Source organism: Heteronotia binoei, chromosome 15, assembly GCF_032191835.1.
Source record: "Heteronotia binoei isolate CCM8104 ecotype False Entrance Well chromosome 15, APGP_CSIRO_Hbin_v1, whole genome shotgun sequence".
In the NCBI taxonomy this organism is placed as follows: domain Eukaryota; kingdom Metazoa; phylum Chordata; class Lepidosauria; order Squamata; family Gekkonidae; genus Heteronotia; species Heteronotia binoei.
The window spans coordinates 30296901-30312905 of record NC_083237.1 but is presented as its reverse complement, the minus strand read 5'-3'; the positions used below and the strand labels follow the sequence as shown (position 1 = coordinate 30312905).

Genomic DNA, 16005 nt, shown 5'->3' with positions numbered 1-16005 from the left:
TGATACATCCCACAGTTATTTATTGGTTTTAGGCTCTCAGCCCTGCTATTCTGTGCCCCTAGACTTGCCCAGATAACCCAGGAGTCCCAATTCCCAGCCTTCATTCATTCCTCTCTAAATCCGCTTGTATGGTTCTTCCAATGCATCCAAGTTCCAAGATATTTGACACTCTTTTTTAAAAAATACATATTTATTGCAATAAAAGTGCAAATTGAGGAGGAGGAGAAATGCCCCTTGATAGTAGAAGTCATCAAAGTGGTAAATTTCTGAGTTTATAATACATCTCAGAAACACAGGGTTGTTCCTTCCATCTTGTTCTGGTAATCAGCATCAAACATCTCCCTTTGAGCCACTGTAGAATAATTCTTCCAGTCACCAACTTCATCTGGGGTGGGGTAGAATGCAGGAGAGAGAGTTGAATGGGTTATGGGTAAATGTAGAATCCCTTTGTCCAGAACCCTGGACTTTGGTGACTAATTTCACTACACTAGCACCCTTGGTGCGGAGGTCTACAAGCAGAGTGGTCATGCATTCCTTTTATAGGAGGGCAAATGGAGGCCCATAAATAACCCTGCAGAACCATTTACCCTTGATTTGTTACAACCCAGTCATTCGCCTTTTAAAACTATAATATTTGTTTAACGTAAACATTGACTAGGAGACATGTTTGTTCCTTCATGACCTTTTTTCCAAAAAAGAATATAGCTCATATCCTAGTGGATGATTGATCCCCAGTGATAAATATATAAAATTTGCTATGATACAGTTAAATAATTTTATAGAAGACACAGGTGCTCTATGGAAGGGACTACAATCTTTCAATTTTGATTGTATGTTGATGAATGATCATGACTTTTTTCACCATTACCTCCAATGGAAGAGTCACTTGAATTTCAGGAAGGCTTCAAACTTGAGCCAAAAGGAAATACTTTAATTTCAAAAAAATAAACTTTGCACAGCAGAGTGGTATGATAGGTATAGGATGCACCCCAATAAAACCAGTCCAAACCATGGCTTTTTAAAAAAATTCACTAGCCAAATACAATAATAATCACTAAGACTAATACACAAATAAAATCCACTGTTTAAACTCAAAAACCTCTTTAAAGTTCTGAAGTTGTGGAGCTGCTATTGAGAAAGCCACCTGATAATTGACAGTGCAAGCCAACAGAGTAAATGCTAAATAAGATGTTCTACAATGTTATATATACCATAGTACTTTATGCATAGTAGAATTTTGTTATATATGGAATTAATCTACTTGATACTGCTTCACCGAACAAAGTTCTATATAACTTGGAATTTCTAAATTAATCATATGTTAAAAAAAACTACATTTTTTTTAAAAAGCACATTCATTAAATTCCTCAAGTAAAAATAAAGAGAATGTGGATATGAAATGGACATTGATGCTTTCCCATTGAAAACAAAGGAAATGTATATAAAAAACAAATAGAAATAATAAGGATAGCAAAAATGAACATTCTGAAATGAAAAAAGAAAACGCAATTGCACATCTCTAATAATAATAATAAAATTTTATTTATATCCTGCCCTCCCCGCCAAGGCAAGCTCAGGGCGGCTAACAACATGTCCATACAGTAATTATACAAAACTTTAAAATCTTAAAGTTAAATCTTAAAACTATTCTAATTTACAGTTAACATAAATTGGCAATAACAATAGGCATTTCTGGTGCTATTCTGTCGGTTAGCATGACGGCGAGAGTCACTTAGGCGAAAGTCACTTAGACGAACCCGTCAATCCATCAATCCTTCAATCAGCAATCCGCAAAGGCCATCCTGAAAAGGGTGGTCTTGCAGGCCCTGCAGAATTGGTCGAGGCTCCACAGGGCCCGCACCTCTTCCGGGAGCTGGTTCCATAGGTGTGGAGCTACAACAGAGAAGGCCCGTGTGTGGGTGTTCTGCAGTTTCACCTCCTTTGGCCTGGGGATAGCCAGCTTGTTCTTCCCCGCTGACCTCAGTGCTAGAAAGATGGCATCATTGTTTAGATAGGTCTGTATCTGTATAGGAGGAAGATTCATGATTTCAGAGTCATTTGGATTCTAATGGTGATGTGCACAAAATCCAGTTTTACATAGATGAATAATCACTTGGGTAATGTTTGCTTGATTTGTTATGGATGGCGCAGGTTAGCCCGGTCTCATTAGATCTCAGAAGCTAAGCAGGGTTGTCCCTGGACCACCATTTAGGTGGGAGATCTCCAAGGAACACCAGCTAATTTGCACAAACGTCTTCAGTTGTTCTCCTCCATTTAGAAAATCACCAAACTGTAATGGACCAGGGAAGGGGAGAAGAATTCAGCAAGCAAGTACCATCTCTTCTAGGTTCGCAAAAAGCCCACATCACTGACTCACCTTTCCTCATAAAGGAGCTCTTTGTCTTGTCAAATATTGTGCTGGGGACATCTTCACAATTTGTCATGGGATTTCCCTTCATGGCCTGGAAGTGGTGTGATGGACAATCTTCTGGACAATATCCTCAGAGAGGTCAACTTCCAGAAAATTCTTCACACACCTTTACTTTACTATTACTTTAAGATGAATTGGAACTGCCAAAGGATTGTGTCATCCTTGAGTACAGGTGCTAAAGTGTCATCAGGTGTAAGCCTTTAACCAATTTGGAATGGGATTGGCTAAGGCGACTTGAAATGCAGTAGCCTGCTACCTGTTCAGTGTGGGATAGGAAAGGACAGATATAGCATGGCATGCTGTCGGATGGATATTGGAATTGATGACTGTGGACTGTGTATTGACTATTCTATTGGACTGTGTATCTGTACTTCTGCCTGGCTTCATTGGATGTAAGTGTATGACTATTGGACTGCTTCTTGACTCTGATATCTGCCTGACCCCAATACAGTTTGTTGAACCGGCTGTCTGTGTGAGTGTCTTCCTTAGAGCTGCAACTGAGACTGGTCTGACCAGAGTGGCCCAGTGGGCGCTTCTACTATTATGTCATCGGTTATGGGCCCACCTACCTGGGTGTACTACCTGGCCGTTCCGGTGCTTCAGTGTTCTGAGGAGATAGCTTGCTCATGAGTAAGGCAGCAGCTGTGGGTGTGGCAGTTTGTCTTTGTCTTAGGTCTACGCTATGAAGTCCAGTGTGCAAGCCTCTGGTTTCCTTATAACCAAGCTGAATGGTGGAAATTACAGTACATGGGCAGAGAAAGTCATTATGCTGTTAAAATTCCAGGGCCTGTGGGAGACGGTAGCTGACCCGCCTGATATAACAGCTCTACATGTCGTGAATGACGCTGAGCTGATTATTAAACTCCGTAGGAATGATGAGAAAGCTTTGTCCTTAATTGGGCTAACCGTGGAGGATTCCCAACTAGTCCATATCAAAGGTACCAACAGTGCCAAAAGTTGCTGGGCACTTTAAAAGCAATTTATGTGTGGGAAAGTGTCGGCTCTCAGATATATCTGATGCAAAAGCTATTGAGAGCATGTCTGCAGCCAGGTGGTGATATGATGCAACACTTGGAATTCATGAAACGAACTTTGGCTGAGCTCCAAGAGAAGGAGGTAAACTTTTCTTCCCTACAGCAAGCCTACATCGTTTTATGCTCGTTAGATGAAAGTTATGATCAATTTGTTGCAAACTTGGATGTAGTGCCGCAAACAGAGATAACTTTGTCTAACGTGACCCACCATTTGTTGAATGAGGACAGGAGGAGACGGGAAAATGCCCAACTCCGGGAGACTCCGGCTCATTCTGCAAGTAATAAAGATGCCTTGGAGAGTCTTAAAGGGACCAAGCATGAGCATGACACTGCAACGGCATATGCAGTGCATAAGTGCTACAGGTGTGGCAGCACTACTCATTTGATGAAACAATGCCATGTAAAAAAGGGCAAAAAGACTAAAACTAACTCCAGAGGTGACTGTGTGAATGTAATAATTAATGAACATTCCTCCCTTAGTGCTCAACTGTTTTTAGTTGATAGTGGCGCGTCCATGCATATTGCCAAGGACAAACAACTATTTAAGATTTTTACTCCCGTGAAAAGCCAATGTGTGTCGCTGGCTGATGGCGTTTGTGCAAAAGTGGCTGGAAAAGGAACTGTATATATGGCAAGCCTAGAAAGAGAACTGGATATGCTATATTTGCCTAATTTGAAATATAACTTGCTCTCTGTATCATCTTTGACCCAACAAGGTTTTCTAGTGTCTTTTACAGCAGCTGACTGCGTCATAAGTGTACAAGGACTGTCTGTGAAAGCACGTCTGCAAGGAGATCTTTATCTCCTAGGAACGGAGAAATGTGTGCAGGCTGTATATGCAAATGTACCCCCTCATGATGAGTGCATACATATTTGGCATAGACGTCTCGAACATGCAAACTTTCATGCAGTGAAAAAGACTTTGCAAATGTCAGCAGGTGTGAAGCTGAAGCCATGTGGATCCTATATGGATTGTGAAGTCTGTAAGGCTGTGAAATCTAAATCTATTGCTGTGAGAACCCCAGGCAATTTCCAGAGCAAGGAGATCCTAGATGTGGTATTCCTAGATTTGATGGGGCCATTTCCACCAAGCCTTGGGGGGGCTAAATATGTTCTATCTATAGAAGACCACTACAGCAGGTATGGATTCTGTTTCCTTCTTAGATCCAAAGCAGATACCTACCAAGCTGTGGCTAACTGGCTCCGGTTTGTACAGAGGAAGACGGGAAAGTTGCCAAAGTGTGTTGTCTGTGATAGCGGCGGCAAATTTGTTAATCAAAAGATGGCAAAGTTATTCCAGAGGAATGGAACAGAGCAGAGACTCACAGCTCCGTATTGGCCACAACATAATGCATTCTGTGAAAGTCGTAATCAAACACTACAGAATATGGCGTTTTGTATGTTAAAGGACAGTAACTTGCCAAAGCACTACTGGGGTGAGAGCTTTATGTGTGCTTCACACAATTTGAATTTAATTTGGTCATCTGCTACAGGACAGATTCCTGCAAGTGTATGGTATGGGAGAAAACCATCACTTGATCATGTGAAAACATTTGGTATACCTGCATATGTGAACGTGCCCAGCCAGATGAGAAGGAAGGGGTGTGATAAGGCCAAAAGAATGATATTCTTGGGTTACCAGAACAATCATAAGGCATATCGTTTTGGTTTGGCAAATGAAAGGCATATAACATCCAGCAGTTCTGCTAATTTTATGGAGAGATCCATAGGAGGGGATCGCATTACAAGTCCCATATATTCATTCCAGCCAACTTCTGACAGTCCTGAGAGGCAAACCCCCAAGGTCGGAAGGGGGAGTGAGTTGCCTAGCAATGGGGGATTGAAAGTGGAGACAGAGGAGAGGCTGTTAACTCCAAAATCTCCAGCTGTACATCTGCAGCAAAATGTATCAACAGAACAGCCTGCAACGGGAGAGACCACTGCTGAACAAACTTTGCGCAGGTCTACTCGAGAGCGGAGGCAGCCTGACTGGTATGTTCCAGGTACTGCATGAAACGTATCTGTGGAGCCCTCAAGTTATGAGGGGATACGACAGTTACCTGAGGAAGAGCAGACTGGCTGGCAAGCGGCAATGCAGTCTGAGCTTGACTCATTAAAGCAGCTACAAGTTTTTGAGGAGGCACATCTACCACCTGGACAAAAACTGATTGGCTCTCACTGGGTGTTTAAGATCAAGAACAGTGCTGACGGTAAAGTGCAGTACAAGGCACGTCTTGTTGCCCAGGGATTTGCACAGCAGAGCAGTGACTACAATGAGACATTCGCTCCAATTTTGAAATCAAGTTCACTTTTATGTGCCTTGGTTCTTGCTGCAAAGCAAGGGTGTTCTGTAAGACATTTAGATATGAAAACAGCTTATCTACATGCACCCCTAAGACATGAAATCTATCTTAAGAAACCACCAGGTGTTCCAAATGATAATGTTAAATGTTGGTTACTTAAGAAGTCTCTTTATGGATTAAAACAGTCTGGTTTCGAATGGTGTCAACATCTAACTGCAACCCTTAAACAGCTAGGATTCAAGCAGGGGATTGCTGACCCATGCATATTCATAAAGGGGAAGAGGGAGCAAAAATGTATGATTCTGATTTTCGTTGATGATTTGGCTATTTGCAAATCTGATACTGTGATGAAAAATGTGATAGATACTTTAAACATTAAATTTACTGTAAGGGATCTGGGAAACATAAGACAATATGTCGGTCTTGAAATCCAACAGGTACCTGAGGGATTTAAAGTGTCTCAAAGGGCAAAGATTGCTCAGCTCCTGAAGCAGTATGGTATGGAGCAATGCAAAGGAGTGAGCAGCCCTATGACTTTGGAATATGAAAGGGATGATTCAGACAGTCCTATGTTTGATAAGGAGATTTATCAATCCCTTATTGGCAGCCTCATGTATCTGGTTAACTGGTCCAGGCCAGATATAGCCATGGCCAGTAACCTATTAGCCAGGGCAACAATGCAACCTCAGCAAAAGCATTGGTTAGCGGCAAAACATGTTTTAAGATACCTAAAACAAACCATGGAAATGTGTTTGTATGTAACACCAAAAGGAAATCTTAGTCTAACCGCCTATGCTGATGCCAGCTTTGCTAATGATCCAGCTACTAGGCAATCCACATCAGGCATTGCAGTATTTCTGGGTGAAACACTAGTAGGCTAGAAGTCAACTAAACAGAAACATGTGGCGTTATCAACATGCGAGGCTGAATTTGCAGCACTGAGTAATTTGTGCAAAGAGCAAACGTGGTATAAACAGCTTCTATCAGATATGGGTGTGCAGATTATCCATCCCATAGTAGTGAAGGAGGATAATCAGGCCGTAATCCAACTAGTTTCATCGCTAGGAGTGAAAGGTCGTTCTAAGCACACAGATGTGCATTTCTATAATGTGAAACAGTGTATTGCTGATGGGCTGATACAATTAGAGTACTGTGAAACAAGCACAAATTTGGCTGATGCACTCACCAAGGTGCAAGCTGCAAACAACACAAGGAGAATTGTCTGTTATTTGGAATGAAGTAAAATGTAAACTGTATTTATCAAGGATTCCCCAATGGGGGAGAATGTCAGTGTCCTATTACTTTAAGATGAATTGGAACTGCCAAAGGATTGTGTCGTCCTTGAGTACAGGTGCTAAAGTGTCATCAGGTGTAAGCCTTTAACCAATTTGGAATGGGATTGGCTAAGGCGACTTGAAATGCAGTAGCCTGCTACCTGTTCAGTGTGGGATAGGAAAGATATAGCGTGGCATACTGTTGGATGGATATTGGAATTGATGACTGTGGACTGTGTATTGACTATTCTATTGGACTGTGTATCTGTACTTCTGCCTGGCTTCATTGGATGTAAGTGTATGACTATTGTACTGCTTCTTGACTCTGATATCTGCCTGACCCCAATACAGTTTGTTGAACCGGCTGTCTGTGTGAGTGTCTTCCTTAGAGCTGCAACTGAGACTGGTCTGACCAGAGTGGCCCAGTGGGTGCTTCTACTACTACTATGTCAGATCTCACGGGCCAGGTCCTGGTGGAGACAGAGTGACATGAGTGAGAGGACAGAATGTGGCAGTCTGCCTGGAACTTACCCTGCTACTTTGTGCTGGAGAATATTTCAAGAGAGAGTACAAGAAACAGCAGAGGGTTGGTTCTGCTTCAGTGGCTTGGTCTATATCAGGAGTGGCTATACTTGCTTAATACAGCCACACAGAATAAATGTCAGATGTTTGAGAGCTGCAAGACATGAATGTCAGATGTTTGAGAGCCAGAAGGAATGAAGAAAAGCAGATGGGGGGAGGAAGAAGTGGAAACAAAGCAACTTTAACTTTATATGCATTTTCCAAGCTGCTGGCTGGCTTGGCTTGGCTTGAAGAAGTGATTTAAAGAGACAAATGCCTTCTCCAAGCTGGCCAATTGGATGGTGGGGGGCTTCGAGAGCTGCACAATATGTGTGAAAGAGCCACATGTGGCTCCCAAGTTAGAGTTTGGCCACCCCTGGTCAACATAATCTTCATGATTCTGCCCATGAAGATGATTTATACTGTTAGACCATTGGTTTATCAAGGTCGTTATTGTCTACTTTGACTGGCAGAAGCTCTCCAGGGTATCGGGAAGAGGTGTCTTTTTCATCACCTGTTTCCTGAACTTTTGTTTCAACTGGAGTTGCTGGGGATTGAACCTGAGACCTTCTGCACTGAAAGCAGGTGTTCTGTCACTGAGCCATGGCCTCTAGGCAGCCATAGTCCCAAACATCGCTATTTTGATTTTTGTTTCTGAGGGTTGCTATGTTGGTCTGAAGTGGAAGAGCTAGATTTGAGTCCAGTTTGGTGTAGTGGTTAACAGTGCAGACTCCAATCTGGGAGAACCAGGTTTGATTCCCCACTCCATGTGCACCTGCTGGAGTGACCTTGAATCAGTCACAGGTTCTCTCAAAGCTGTTCACTCAAGAGCAGTTCTTGAAAGAACTCTCTCAGCCCCACTTACCTCACAAGGTGTCTGTTGTGGGGAGGGGGAGGGAAAAAAGATTGAAAACCGCACCAAAATTCTGAGTGAAGGGTGGGGTATAAATCCTCCTCCATCCAGCTTTAGAATACTGTTTTGAATACAGCCAGGCCTTCTCTTGTTTGTCTCTATATGGAGGACTTTGCTGTCATTCAGATAGAGAGGTCACAGGGTTTGGACCACACAGCTCCAGAGGCATCACTAGCAGTACTGAGAAATCTCACTGCGCCATAATGGCCGTGATAGCCCAGCTTGATTTTTTAAGTCCCATTTGTTTTGTCAGGTAGGGAATATATTCTATCCCACCTGTCTGTGCTACCTTTTCCCCCAATGGGGACCCAAAATTGCTTACGTCTTTCTTCCATTTTATCTTCTTAACAGCCTTGTGAGGCAGGTCTGGCTGAGAGGGTGTGATTGGCCCTAAATCACCCAGCAACTTCCCATGACCAAGTGAGGATTCTAACCTGGATCTCCTTTATCCTAGTCCAGGAGTGTTCGACCCCCTGCACCACACAGGCTCTGATAGTCAGGGAAGATATTAAAGCCGTATTGTTTTGCCACAGAGGGGATATTTTCCACTCTCCCTGCCCATGCTATCTCCTCTTGCTGATTTCTTGTAAGGAAACCTTTGCTACCATTGCAAATACCAGAGAAATGTTACTGAGCTAATCTGTGCTAGGATGGTCCCAGTCACTTTGTTTTCGGTACTTCAAGTCCCACCATCATTCTGAATTGGGGGCCAGTTTTGAGGCTTCTTGGTTTTATTTTTGGATGAGTTATATCTGCCACAAACAGAATATCTTAGCTTCCACTGGCAAAAACAAAGAGGTAGTGGAGCATTGTCACAATAACCTGGGCAGGAATTTCCAGGGCTTTTTTTTTTTTCTAGAAAAAGAGGTGCTGGAACTCTCATGAAGGAAGTGAAGGAGAACACATGGGTGCCCTTCATGAACTTTTAAACGTTTTTGGTTTTTTAAAAAGAATTTTGTTTCCACAAAGAGGTTCCGGAACTCCATTCTGCCCCCCTCAGGAAAAGAGCCATGGAAATTTCCAATTCCTTTCAAGTTTGGCATTGCAATTCCCATGATCACCCAGTGGCCAATTTTGAGGCATTTAGCTTTGTTTTCTGAGGAGTTATGACTGCCACAGACCGATGGACAAATCTTTTTCTTCCCAGATGCAGAAATCATGATGATCCAAAATAAAAAATGTAGGAAGAATGGGAAGACAGAGAGAGAGGGGGGGGGGAAGGGTCAGAGGGCAGCTCTCAGATTAAGACAAAGAGAGACATCCTTTTCAAGGAGATAATGCCTATACACACTTAAGAGTGATGTGGTGCCCTCCATTGTTCTGGCTTGCTGAGTCACTCACTCAAATTAAAATTACATGGGCTTGCTTTGTGTTTGTGTCTCTTCCTCCCCTTCTCTCTCTCTGTTTTATCTTCACAAGGGAAATTGAAATTGTATGTTCCTCAGGGCTGGCACCTGCTCTTTTCCCTTATGATGCTCAAGTGACTAACCACCACCCCCACAACCATCACAACAGTTACATATACTTTTGTTGTTTTTCAGTTGCACAGTCGAGTCTGACTCTTTGCGATTCAATGGACCAAGTCAGACCAGGCCTTCCTGTCTTCCACCATCCTCCTAAATCTGCTCAAATTAGTTACATCAGTAACACTGTCCAGCCATCTCATCTTTTGCTGTCCCCTTCTTCTTTTGTCTTCTCTTCTCCAGAAGTACTTCCTTCTCCCTTTGGTGTCCAAAGTATTTGAGTTTCAGCTTCAGCATCTGACCTTCCAGGGAATAGTCAGGGTTGATTTCTCTAAGGATTGACTGATAGTCCCTAACATGCTGCAGCCCTCAAGACTGCTTCCATTGGTAACTCTTTCATGTCCTCATAAAAAAGATACAGGATACGGCGGTTTGCTCTCTCGTCCCAGTAACGCCGGACGTGATCATACCAAGAGCCCCATGGAACTGCATGATGAATAAGGTAGGACAGAGTAAGGACATAAGAATCCTGTCTCTAGAGCCATCTTTCCCTGAAAATCAGGGAGTCTGTTCTCACACACATGCCCTCTACCCCACCGTCTATCCAGAGACTTGGAAACTTTTCTGTTTACTCACAACTTCCCAGCACCTAAGACAAGGATTAAATTCTGCAGATACCCCAGAAACTAACCTGTGCCTTCCATGAATTTCTTAACATAGCCATCCCATGGCCCTGGGTCTGGCTGTACCAAGTTCATCAGGTCAAAGAAGTAATAGGAAACCATGTTGTCCTTGGCATTGCGAGCCACGTAGATAATCTGCAAAGGCCAAAAGAGAAGCCATGTAGTGGTGTGGATTAATTTAGAACCACGGAAGACAGTGGGGACAATACAGCCTTGCTTTACCTTGCAATTCTTTTCTTAAAAGCCTTTAGGAAGAAGCTGGAAGGGTAAATGAGTTTTGATCGCACGAGGAGATGGTGCATCCTCTAGCTGTTCAACCCCTGAGGGAGAACCAGAAATGGCACAGAGAAGTTAATCCATAAATAGCACAAGAAATGATGCAACTCTCTGGACTCACCTGAACGAATAGGAGGAAAGGAGCAGATTTCTAGAAATGGGATCCAAATGTGCACTGGGGCGCGGCTGGCTTTTTTCACATCACCTCCAATAAGGATAAAATCTACAATTTCTTGTGTCCATGTAGTGCCTGGAGGAACAGAACAATAAAGAGGAGGGGAGAGTGCTGAGTGCTCCTGATTTTTAGTACAGCCTATTACCCAGCTTGCTGGGGGGAAAGTGTAGATTTCCTGCATGGTTAACAAACAAAGTAATGGAAGCTGTAAAAGGTAAGAAGGACTCCTTTAAGTGGTGGAAAGCTAGTCCAAGTGAAATTAATAAAAGGGAACACAGGCAGTAGCAAATCAAATGCAAGACTGTGATCAGGCAGGCAAAAAGGGACTATGAGGAGCATATTGCAAAAAACATAAAGACCAATAATAAAAATTTCTTCAAATATATTAGAAGCAGGAAACCAGCCAGGGAGGCAGTGGGGCCCTTGGATGACCAAGGGGTAAAAGGATTACTAAAGGAGGATAGGGAAATGGCTGAGAAGCTGAATGCATTTTTTTGCCTCCGTCTTCACTGTGGAAGATGAGAAATGTTTGCCTGCTCCAGAACCACTTATATTGGAAGGGGTGTTGAAAGACCTGAGTCAGATTGAGGAGGTCCTACAACTGATAGACGAATTAAAAACTAATAAGTCACCAGGTCCGGATGGCATACATCCAAGAGTTCTGAAAGAACCCAAAGTTGAACTTGTGGATCTCCAGACAAAAATATGTAATCTTTCATTGAAATCAGCCTCTGTTCCTGAGGATTGGAAGGTAGCAGATGTCACCCCCATCTTTAAAAAGGGTTCCAGAGGAGATCCAGGTAACTACAGGCCAGTCAGTCTGACTTCAATACCGGAAAAGTTGGTAGAAACCATTATCAAGGACAGAATGAATAGGCACATTGATGAACACGAGTTACTGAGGAAGTCTCAGCATGGGTTCTGTAAGAGAAGTTCTTGCCTCACTAACCTGTTACATTTCTTTGAGGGGGTGAACAAACATGTAGACAAAGGGGACCCAATAGATATTATTTACCTTGACTTCCAGAAAGCTTTTGATAAAGTTCCTCATCAAAAGCTCCTTAGTAAGCTCAAGAGTCATGGAGTAAAAGGACAGGTCCTCTTGTGGATCAAAAACTGGCTAATTAATAGGAAGCAGAGAGTGAGTATAAACGGGCAGTCTTCGCAGTGGAGGACGGTAAGCAGTGGAGTGCCGCAGGGCTCAGTACTGGGTCCCATGCTCTTTAACTTGTTTATAAATGATTTGGAGTTGAGAGTAGGCAGTGAAGTGGCCAAGTTTGCAGATGACACTAAATTGTTCAGGGTGGTAAGAACCAGAGAGGATTGTGAGGAACTCCAAAGGGATCTGTTGAGGCTTGGTGAGTGGGCATCAACGTGGCAGATGATGTTCAATGTGGTCAAGTGCAAAGTAATGTACATTGGGGCCAAGAATCCCAGCTACAAATACAAGTTGATGTGGTGTGAACTGGCAGAGACTGATCAAGAGAGAGATCTTGGGGTCGTGTTAGATAACTCACTGAAAATGTCAAGACAGTGTGCGATTGCAATAAAAAAGGCCAATGCCATGCTGGGAATTATTAGGAAGGGAATTGAAAACAAATCAGCCAGTATCATAATGCCCCTGAATAAATCAATGGTGCGGTCTCATTTGGAATACTGTGTGCAATTCTGGTCGCCGCACCTCAAAAAGGATATTATAGCATTGGAAAAAGTGCAGAAAAGGGCAACTAGAATGATTAAAGGTTTGGAACACTTTCCCTATGAAGAAAGGTTAAAATGTTTGAGGCTCTTTAGCTTGGAGAAATGTTGACTGTGGGGTGACATGATAGAGGTTTACAAGATTATGCATAAGCTAGAGAAGGTAGAGAAAGAAGTACTTTTCTCCCTTTCTCACAATACAAGAACTCATGGGCATTCAATGAAATTGCTGAGCAGTCGGGTTAGAACGGATAAAAGGAGGTACTTCACCCAAAGGGTGATTAACATGTGGAATTCACTGCCACAGGAGGTGGTGGCGGCTACAGGCATAGCCAGCTTCAAGAGGGGATTGGATAAAAATATGGAGCAGAGGTCCATTAGTGGCTATTAGCCACAGTGTGTATATATATATATCTATATCTATATATAAAATTTTGGCCACTGTGTGATACAGAGTGTTGGACTGGATGGGCCATTGGCCTGATCAAACATGGCTTCTCTTACGTTCTTATGTAGATGACTGGGGAAGGCAATGGCAAACCACCCCGTAAAAAGTCTGCCGGGAAAACGTTGTGAAAGCAACATCACCCCAGAGTCAAAAAGCAACTGGTGATTGCATAGGGGACTACCTTTACCTTTATTATGGAGGGTTCGAGCATTCTCCATATAGATGAAGTAAAATGAATATGAGATTTATTAGTTTTAGGACAAGTACCCCTTTCTGTGGCTGCAACAGTTCACACAGTGATAAGAACAAGCAGGGCTTTTTTTTAGCAGGAACGCACAGGAACACAGTTCTGGCTGGCTTGGTGTCAGGGGGCGTGACCTAATATGCAAATGAGTTCCTGCTGGGGGGGTTTCCTGCAAAAAGAGCCCTGAAAACAGGGGGATGCTGTTCTCACACCATGGATCACTGTGTCTTGGAACAGCCAGGCCCTGGAGACAGCTCTGACTCCTCTGAGGAAAAACAGCTGGATTCTATGTGTATCAGCCACAAGCCAGCTGCAGCTGAGCAATCAGATGAGAAACCACATTCAAGAGACTTTGAGGTGCATGTTTCATTCCAACCCCCCTCCACCCAGAGCTGACAGTCCAGGCTCAACCAGCTGCTCTGTCTCCAGTTTGGTGTAGTGGTTAAGTGTGCAGACTCTTATCTGGAAGAACCGGGTTTGATTTCCTACTCCTCCACTCTCAGCTGCTGGAATGGCCTTGGGTCAGCCATAGCTCTCACAGAGTTGTCTTTGAAAGGGCAGCTTGTGGAAGAGCTCCCTTAGCCTCACCTACTTCACAGGGTGTCTGTTGGGGGGAGAAGATAAAGGAGATTGTAAGCTTCTCTGAGATTCTGATTCAGAGTGAAGGGTGGAGTATAAATCTACTGTCTTCTTCTTCTCCAAGACCCCCAGGTTTGCAAGAACAATGTTGGCACAAGCATAGAAGGGATTTACAGTCTCAACACGGGTCAGCACATCTCGGAGCCCAGCTTTTGCAATTCATTGCAGAGGAAGGAGAAACATCACAAGAGGAGACGACATGAATTAGGCTGTTGCAGGTGTGAGGTAGGGCTGGAAGTTTATAAAAGTATGTGGGAGGAGTCCTTTGGCATGGCTTCAGCATGTTCTTTCAGGCATTGATCTGCTGCTGCTGTATCTGACCTGCCTTTTGGACAACTGGCCTTGGCTTGCCTAATCAACTCTTGTAGGATTTACTGGACTCTGTTATTAATCTCTGGCATCCCGCCTCTGAGAACCAGCTCCCGTTATCTGCCTGCATTAACTCTGCGTATCCCGGCACCTGCCCGAAGCAGAACACACTGCTTTGGAACAACTGTACTTACGTAACACTTATGGTACTATCGTAAGCAGTTTTCTCCTCCTGTAACTGGTGGTAATGGTTTGATATTTAAACACACACTTAGTGGACTTTGCTATCAGTTGAACACACTCCGCAGATTTTGCTAGTAAAAGAGCCACTTTCCCACAAAGGAGGAAGCTGTATAGCTTTAGAATTTTTCTAACATACATTTTAAAAAGTGGTCCGCACAGTCTTACCAAAACCCAAGCAATCCCTGGGAGCTTTGGGAGGGGGTTCACAGCATGGAGAGAGGGAGCATTGCTGACATGGTGATATTTCTTTCAGATGATCACCGCATGAGAAATGCTCTACGAACTTTCCCAAACTCTATGGTAAATGGAATAGAGACTGGGAAAATTCCTAAGGCATCGCAGATATGGCAACCAGAAATAATATCATTACATCCATGGCTTACCCATTTTCTCCTTCTCCAAAATTGCCCAACAGCAGGTGAGAGCCGGGGGAGGGGGCAGGCAACTGACAGCTCTAATTCAAACAAAACTCAAACTTTTTTTTCTTTTAAGCATACCTGCAGTCTGATGCCTTCATAAGCCCCCTTTCCCCCAAAATCTCTCTTTAATACTCAGAAGCAGGAAAAGCATCTGTAGGTTACTGAGACACACAACTAGGACTTCACCAAAGATACAGACACTCTCAGTCCCTCTCAAGTAAGCATTTTATGGAATAAAAATGTTCAGAAATATTACAGTTAGGTGGACAATCTTTCATTCCCTAAAGCGACCTCACCTGCTTTGGGGTAGGTAGCAATGAGTATGTCATCCGGCCGTGCTTCAAAATTTTCAACACAATCCCAAGATCGCACAATGGGTTCCATTAGGGGAATTCCCTGGACTGGCACCAGTGGACAGCTCTGTTCATGCAAGACTTCTTCATTGTCCTTGTGATTCGCCATGGTGTCTCTGCAGGCTGGGGTTATTAATATTATGTGACCTACCCCAAAGAAAACAGCAGCCTTCCCACTTCTTAGTTCTGGAGTAGTTTCTGGGCTGCATCTCTGAGAGGAAAGCTTTTATTTTCTTTTTCCTGAGTTGTGCACTGCAATTCACACCCATCCAGCTCAATGTCAGCCAAGAGACAACAGTCTTGCCAGTTTTTTAATGTAGTAAAGTTGAACACAAAATAATAGCCTGGCGTCCTTTCGTCCCTACCCATATTTTGCTATGAGAAAGCAGAGCTGGATTGGACACTGTTCTCTTTGTGGACACTCCTACTTATTTATTTAACTTGGGATTGTTTCCAGAAGTTCCCATGAAGAAGCTAAGACTCCTGGCTTCTACTTTGAGACCAGGAAGCCTCTGTTGCTACAGAGGATATCCAGAGTT

The 16005-nt window shown here is 43.3% G+C and overlaps 1 pseudogene; it reads right to left on the bottom strand.

Annotated features, from left to right (window-relative positions):
- Positions 1 to 211: 211 nt before the first annotated feature.
- Positions 212 to 15721, bottom strand: LOC132584387 (sulfotransferase 1B1-like; annotated as a pseudogene).
- Positions 15722 to 16005: the final 284 nt, after the last annotated feature.